The sequence below is a fragment of the Octodon degus genome, unplaced genomic scaffold (genome assembly GCF_000260255.1).
Source record: "Octodon degus isolate 3935 unplaced genomic scaffold, OctDeg1.0 scaffold00004, whole genome shotgun sequence".
Taxonomy (NCBI): Eukaryota; Metazoa; Chordata; class Mammalia; order Rodentia; family Octodontidae; genus Octodon; species Octodon degus.
The window spans coordinates 14,281,699-14,290,266 of record NW_004524580.1 but is presented as its reverse complement, the minus strand read 5'-3'; positions in this window follow the sequence as shown (position 1 = coordinate 14,290,266).

Here is an 8,568-nt window from a genome sequence, read left to right as displayed (position 1 = left end):
AATAATAATTTCCCCTAAGAAAATTAGTGGGCATCTTATATGGTATTAGCACAAATAACATTTTTAACCACGTAGCCACAGAATTTAACATAGGTAATACAAGGGTATTTATGTTTGTGCTCATTAATTTGTGTAGAAAACTTTAAGTCATTCATTTAGCTGTAAAGTTCAGAGCAACATGTAATGTCCGTTATAGTTGATTCTATAGTTGCAATAGGAGATCAAAGTGTAGACATTCTGAAGTAGCAGTGCTTTAGCAAGAAGTGTTGAGCATGCTTTGAATTCCACGGGAGATATACAGTATCTCCACAGAACTGTCAATAGGAAGAACAGGAGTGTTGGAACAGTTATAAACATATCATATGCAGACATTTATTCAGACAAATAGAGATGTAGCTGGGTGTCATTTTAAAGCCCAACTATTTATACTCTTGGCAGATAGTTGAAAAGAGAATGCATTTGTAACTCAGAGGTTTCAAAATGTAAAATCTAGCAACAATGTGATACCCATGATAAGTATGCCAGGATTAGTATAAATATGTGAAACACTGAGAATTATTATTTTAGTTCAGTGTATTAATTTAACCATACAGACAAAAGCTATAACAGTCAAGAAGAAACTAAACCTTTCTCATTATGAGGAAATTTTTCTGATTTATTTACTTTCCTCATTTCTCTCTTATTTCTGCAGAATGAATCACCAGATTTCTTAATAATTCCAAATTTGTGTATGTTTTCAGGAAGAAAGAATTATTTCTAAGTGGAAGAGTGGAAAATGCTTGCATGCAATACATAAAACAACACACATAACATAAATATGTAATTTCCATTTGGACATAGCAGACATCTACTCAATATATTTATTATTATTAGCAGTAGTATTTTGTTTTTCGTATTTTTTAGGGAAGGGTCTATGGGGTGTTTAAGGTCTTATGACTATATTGGTCTCATAGTGATTCTCCTGTTTTCAGCCTTCCAAGTGCTGGGATTACAGGTGTGTGCCACCAGGCCCAGTCTCAATTGCCGTCTCAGCGCGCCCTGGGGGTGGGGCTGGCGTGGCAGGCAATATATTTATTTTGAACCATTATAAACTCAGATAAAATGGGTGATGCAGTAAAGTTCTGAACTTAAATGGTAGAACACAAACAGCTATGAAAATATAGAAACTGGATGTTGTCACTTCAACAGAATTCTTTTTTTTTTGCAGAACCAGGGATTGAGCTCAGGCCCTTGCACTTACCAGAGAAGTGCTTATTCTACTGAGCCATCTCCCCAGCCCCTGCATCAGAATTCTGGTTGGAAAAATTTGTTAATCACTGAACAAATTAGAGAAGAGTAGTGGAATAAACCATGGTGGCCCTCCTGTGCTGGGGAGGCAGAGATAGGTGTTGACAGCAGAGGAGTGGAAAGAAATGGTGAAATAGATTATTAAAATACTCCAAGACTGCATAAAGTTGCTTTTATGTCTTTGCAAAAATACTTGGCTATGCGCGCCTACCATGAGATACTGTAAGCCTTTATCAGAATAAAATGCCGACCATCTTTGATCCAAAGTTTCACAGTGCTAACAGTCATGCTTGGTGTGACAAATCATGGTGATTTGTGAAACATACCAGTTGCTTTTATCAAAACTCCTAGAAAGTTACACAATACAGAAAACTCTTCCAGTTGGGTTGCTGTACTTGTAGAATGGAAGGTGCTGTATAACTCCACAAAGAAAGCTGATTCACCAGGCTGGCTCGGCAGGTCCAGGAGGTATATCAATAGATTTATTATCTCAGAAAAAAATGCAGTGTCTAAATGATCACCAAAATTAAGTGCTTAACAATGAAATGTGGGCCAGGGAGAGAGTTCAGCGGTCTAAGCGCCTGTCTGACAAGTGCAGCCACCCAGGATCCATCCCTGGCACTGCATGCTGCCCTGGCCACCCAAACTGGGCATGGTGGTGCACACTTGTAATCCCAGTGCTGAGTGGTGTAGTGCAACCCTGTACCAAATACATAAAATTAAACAGCAAAAAGGAAAGAACAACAGCAACAAGAAAACCAATGAAATGTGTGTTGTACATTATACAATAAATATTTGTAACCATTTAAAGAAATAAATTTTACCTATAATGAAATAAAATAAAGATACCTTACAAAAAATAAATATGTCAGAATTAGCTAATTAAATGTTTCAATTTGCTGTTATAGATGAAAATTTAGAGAAAAATCTAAATAAGAATTCATAGAAAGTACATCTCGCTGACATAATGACAGCAATGAAAAAAGAGAGCTAACTCAAAGCTCCCTACTGGAAACTACAGTTTTCAAAATGATAAAGAAAATGCCTTGATTGGGCTTCACAGTGAAACAAGTATGGAAGAAACCTGTTATTCAAATTAAAATTAATATAAACATAATAGAAACAGATAAACAGATGTACCTCTGAGACCTGTGAAAAAAGCAACCTAATGTGAGTTGTTGGGGTCCAAAAATGGAAAAAATAAATTCATGAGGAAAATATGTATAAATAGATCTTCTTTGGCGTACAGTAGTATTACATATGGTGAGCCCATTACAAACTGAAAATATCACAACTGAAATGTTTTTAAGGCACATAAATTACAGAACATCTTAGCTTCACAACACCCTATACTGCAGTGGTCCACATGATGAAGTGGCTGACTGGGGTTTCCAGCATTTCTGGAGAGGGAAAGACTATCGACATCTGTGAGGGGTTTACAGAGAGATGAAACCAGAGGCTGACAGTCTGGTAGCTACATTCAAAGCTGAGGAACATGAGTCATCACGGAAGCAAGAAGACACCTGCTGGAGAAGCACAAAGCTTACATACCTTAATAGGTTTCCTCCTATTTTAATTTTTCCCCACCCCAGATCCCCACACACCTAAAGGTAGACATTGCTAATTTTCTGAATATCTCTCAGTCCAATCCATATGAACCATTCTGCATTACTTTGGATATAACCAACATGAGAGAAGGTCAAAATTCAAATATCAATGAACAGTTGTTACTGAGTGCATATAGTTTTTCTTTCATCACTTTTTTACCATCATCAAGTGAAAAATATTAATAGGAATCAACATAATTCATGTAAAAGCCATCTATAACAGCTGCACATCTTTTTTTTTTTAATTTGAGGAAAATATATCAACACACAGAGCGAACATCACAACAAACTCCTGTAAGATAATGCTAAAAGGGGAATTATAACAAAGTTCTGGCAGCTAAATATAAAAATCACTTTTAAAATAAGTAAAAAGAGGGTCAGGAGATAGCTGAGTACCACAGTGCATGGCTGCCAAGTGCAAGGTGCTGAGCTTGATTCCCAGTACCTAAAACAAAACAAAAGCATGAAATAAGGAAGAAGAAATGAAACTTTACATAAAGTGATAACCCTTGCCATATTATTCATTAAAGTGAAATAATGTCTTTAAAAACTAAACAAAAAATAATTTAGAGATAATAAAAGCATGACAACATTTGCACAGGAAACTAGTGGGAAAACTGGAATTATATTAATGTATGTTACTAATGTATATGTTAAGTTGGTATCAGGATATATCCTCATTTTGAGCCTGCTAAAAAAGAAGAGCAAAACTCATAGGTGTAAGGGCAAATGGACAATTAAAATGAAAAAATAAAATGTTCTCAATCCACAGAATGTACAGAAAGAGGGAACAAACCCTAAATCATATAGGAAAAACAGAAAATTAGCAGTAAGATGCTGAATATGGATGAAACTGTGTCAGCAGTTCGATTAATTATAAACAGACTAAGACTCTAGTTAAAAACAAAGGCTGCCGTGAAGACCAAACAAAGCGTGATCGTGTGACAGGGTGTGGGAGAGACACAAAAAATACACCGAATGGTTGAAAGTAATGACGAAAAGGGTCGTTTTGTCAATACAATCCATAACAAAGCTACAGTTGCTTTGATAATATCGAAACTAACTCCACTGAAAGTCGTTTGTCACACACACGCACAAAAATCTTTCCAATGTTATCTCCCAGTAACAAAGAGTCATCTCATCCGGAAGAATTTCCAAATGTGTAAGCTAATAATGGATTTTCCAAACAGACATTATGTTACAGGCAAATCCATACAAAAAGTCTAGAAAAACAAATGGTTCTACATCTTTTTATACAGAAAGTTGCCTAAAGTAGAACACATGGATCTGTTATCCAAGCTTTATTTTTAAAATAGCAACAGAATGTACATCTTCTAAAATATAAGTCATAGTTTCACATTCTATTTTATATTTTTGTACATTTTTTACAAATGTTTGTCTCTTGTAATACATAAGTACATTTAAAGTACAAATAATTAACTCTGAAATCTGGATCGTCCCTCTCATATAGCGCTATTTTTGATAATTTCAGCAAGCAATTATGTATATTGCATTCGTACCTTAAGAAAACGCAACAAACTGATTAGTTTAAACCACAGGAAGTTATTAGATTTCTACAAAGTTCTAGATTTCTAGAAGTGAGAAGTCGTGATATTTAGAATGTTGAATTAACCAGGTTGCTACATCTGGGAAATGGTAACCTCATGTGAAGGCGGGGCCTAGCGGGAGGCCTCAAGTCATTGCACGCATGATCTTGTGATCTTGATGGACATTGCAGGATCCCAGCTCTTCGTCTTCTGCTGCCCAGCTATGGAATGAATTCGCTCTGTCCTGTTCTCATGGTAATGTGCAGCCTTGATAGAGGACCTACCACTCCAACCCCCTATCTCTTCTTAGGAACCACATACACCATGAGACGAAACAATGCTTTTTCCTTTGTAATCTAACTGTATCAAGCATTTAGTTATAGTACTGTAAAACCGACAAACACTGAAATATAAAATGGGTCAGAGCAGCTACTTTTCTTCTAGAGATTCAAGAACAGAATCCTTGCCTTTTCCAGAGGCTGCCTGAGTTACTTGCTTAACAGCCCTGAATCGCTCCAACCTCTGTTTTGATCCTAACACCCTTTTTTCACTGATTCTTTTTTCCAATGTATTTAGTACATGGTCCACAGGGTCTCATTGAGTAGATCAGACTTGCAATGATCCTCCTGTTTTCAGCCTCCCAAGTGCTGGGATTACAGGTGGGTGCCAGCATGCCCAGTCTCAGTCACCATCTCAGTGTTCTCTGGGGGCAGGGCGGGCACGGCACTTCACTGATTTTTTTTTTTTCACATTCATTTTTTTTTTATCCTTTATAATCATATTGTATTAAATCAAGTAATCACAATTTCACCTTCATCTAAAATGTATTTAATCAGTGACTTTAGGCATATAAGTTTTTAAAGTTACATATTAACATTTGAATTTTCAAGTGACATATCATATTTGTAAAAGGCAAAAGATTTATAGGATCTGAAGAGAAACCAGAGTATGACATATAATATTTGTGATGAATGTTATGCATTCTGTTGTTGTAAATTAAATTAAGATAGATGAGCTACAGAGTACAGGTTAACTTTGTTTTCCTTGAATGGTCTATCAATTTTGGAAACGATTTGATTTTCTGAGGTCTCCTACTGTTTAGCCACACTGGAATGTCTCTCGATCGCTTACCGTATGCCAGCGAACGCTTCAGCCGGGCTTTGGTGTTGATGACAGATAACTTTCCTGCAAGAGGAGCTTTTGTTATTCTATAAATGTTCACTTTTCTCACATTCTTCTTTGCACAAAGTGGTGTGAACTCTTAGGCAGAAATTGATTTTCGAGTCACCTCATGCGTTCTGCCCTGGCAAGTTTGGAGGCAAACAACTAAGCTCAGTGTTCTTTTTCACTTTGGTTTAATAAGATGATTCTGGCAATGCTAGGTATACAATGTGGACAAAAGATACCCCAGTTTTCTTCTGTACACATAGCATGTACTCATTCAGTCAATGCTAAGCTGTTTTAGAATGGTTTCATCTGTAAATATTCCAAGGAGTTCTCGCTCATGGTCTACTGGTTGCTTAATATTCTTAACATTATTACTGAAGCATAAATTTGAATAGCCATTGTAAGTGTTCATCATACAACACTCATGTATCTTGGGAACCATCTCGTTTGATTTACGTTAGTTGATTTGTATTTAGCATAATCTCTTGCATAATGCCAGTATGCTAGTGGGAATCGTGCACATATGACCCTTTCATAGCCCCTTTTTAAAGCTTAGGAAATCCTAGGGTGAAAATAATTGTTGAAGCTTTGAGCTTTAGAGGTGGAAGTACTTTTTTATCTGATTGAGATTGTGTGACCCAAGACTATTTTGGAATTTTGAAAGACATGTTGAGAACACCTTCTCTTCTTGTCTGTTTCCTCAGTAGGGGTTATTATATCCAATCTATGCACTGAAAAGTCTCCAACTTTTGACTGCAGGTTTGATCTCCCATCACTAAGTTTCATTCTTGTGTATTCCAATTTTCAATTGGAATTTTGTATTTCAAGTTTCACATTATGTAACTGATGTACACATCTCAAATTTAAAATACTCTATATATTCGTATTTCATTATTCTTTGTCATAGTGAATGGAACCACTCAGTATTTTTGCCATGAAAAATAGGGTTGGGGAGATAGCTCAGTGGCTTAAGCACCTGCCTGGCAAACACAAGGTGCTGAATTTGATCCCTGGTCCAAAAAAGAAACAAAATTGCCATAAACCTCAGAAGCAATATTGTTATCTTGTTATTCTAAATATGTTTAATCAAAAATTATTTGTATAGTTCCCTGTAAGTTGTACTCCTCTCATGCATTATTATTTACTTCTATTCTTGCATTAATGAGAAGTATTCTATTGTTATTCTCATTTTCTAAATGAGGAGATTGAGACAGAGGTAATGTAAAAGATTTACCTAAGGTCAGAGCATGGATGAGTAATAGAGTCAGGAACTGAATCCAGAACTTCTACCACAAAGTTCAGTTCATTTGACATCAATACCATCTCACCAAAATTAATTTTCAAATATATCTTTATCCTAATAGCTGACCTGCTATCTATACCACTCTCTCCTATTTGGATGTGTATAGAAAGCCTCCTAACTTTCTCAGGGAAAGAGGAAATGATTAATTGCCACTCAGTTAGTACTTAAGTGGAACATTGCTGCTGTTTATACAGCTGACAGTCATTATCAGGCTAACTTAAGATGTGATTCTTTGTCAGCCATCTAAGCCAAGAATGGAACTTAAGATCAGATCCTTCTACAATCTGAGGTACAGGATTTCAGGATAAATTCTGAGAGGATTTGACTAACCTTATCATATCCAAAAGCTACAACTCTTGTTGCATAGGTCTTGCTTTATCTTAGTCTTAAACATCCAGCAGAAAAGTATAAAAATGAAGTATAAAAGTAAAGCCATGGTGTTATGTTGAGCTGTAGGGGACTCAGGTCAACAATTTCTGACACTGCTAGTCAAGCAGAGGACCCAATACTATTATGGGCTACTGGACTCTTTTAGAATGTTCTGCTGAGTTAACACACCTATAATATTCAAATAACGGAACTTAACAAAAAAGGAGATACAGATACATGTCCATTTTGTATATGTGTATTCAAAATGGTTAGGATAGATATATAGTTACATTCTCTTAATGAATAGAAAGATTTGTTCTAATAGTGTTTGTAAATAGGATATCAAGTCCGCATCTTGTACAGCAATTAACCACTAGGAGGAGAGTGTGCAAAGTGTTAATTATTGAAACTGTCCTACCAATCTAATTTGAAACTGTCTCATTGCTATTTGTTTCTCAATAAAATTATGGAAAAAGTCAGATCCCTTGTCAGCCATCTAAGCCAAGAATATGTATTTTAATGTTACCATTTGGATTATTCCTTAGGTGATGGTTGTTTATTTTTAAAGATAAAATCTTAGGTATCTTAGATGGAGGAATATTTGTTAAAAATAAAAAAAAAAATCTGTGTATGTCCAGTAAGTCCATTTGTTCCAAGTTCTGGGTCATTTCTGCTACTTCTTTGCTAATTTTTTCTCTGCTTGATTTATCTTTCGGGATAAATGGTGTTAAGTTCTCCTGTTAAGATTGTGGTATTGGATACTAGATTTTTCATGTCCATTATGATTTGTCTTATATGGTTAGGTGCTCCTGTGTTTGGTGTATACATATTTATGGGTGTTCCCTCTTCCTGTTGAAGTTTTCCCCTAACCAGTATGTAGCATCAAGTATGAAAAGATCTTGTAAAGACTTTTCCAAATACAGCTTCTCTAACAGCAATGGAACATCCATCTCTGACAAAACAAAACAAAAGAGGGGGCTATAAATGAAGGACCTTTTTGTAGTGAAAAAAATATATATGCAAAATAGGATACATATAGAGCTACTTTTTCTTAGTTAATTGTGAAGAAAGGTTTGTACCAATATTATTTAGATAAGATATCATGCCTGCATCTGTATTCTGAACAACTACTACAAAGACAACAATATGAAATGTATTCATTATTGTAACTGTCCTACTAACCTGTTTTGAAACTGTGTCATTGTTATTTCTTTCTCATTAAAATTAATAATAAAATAAGACAGCTGAATTACATGACAACTGAAAAAAATTAAAAGTAGAATAGCAA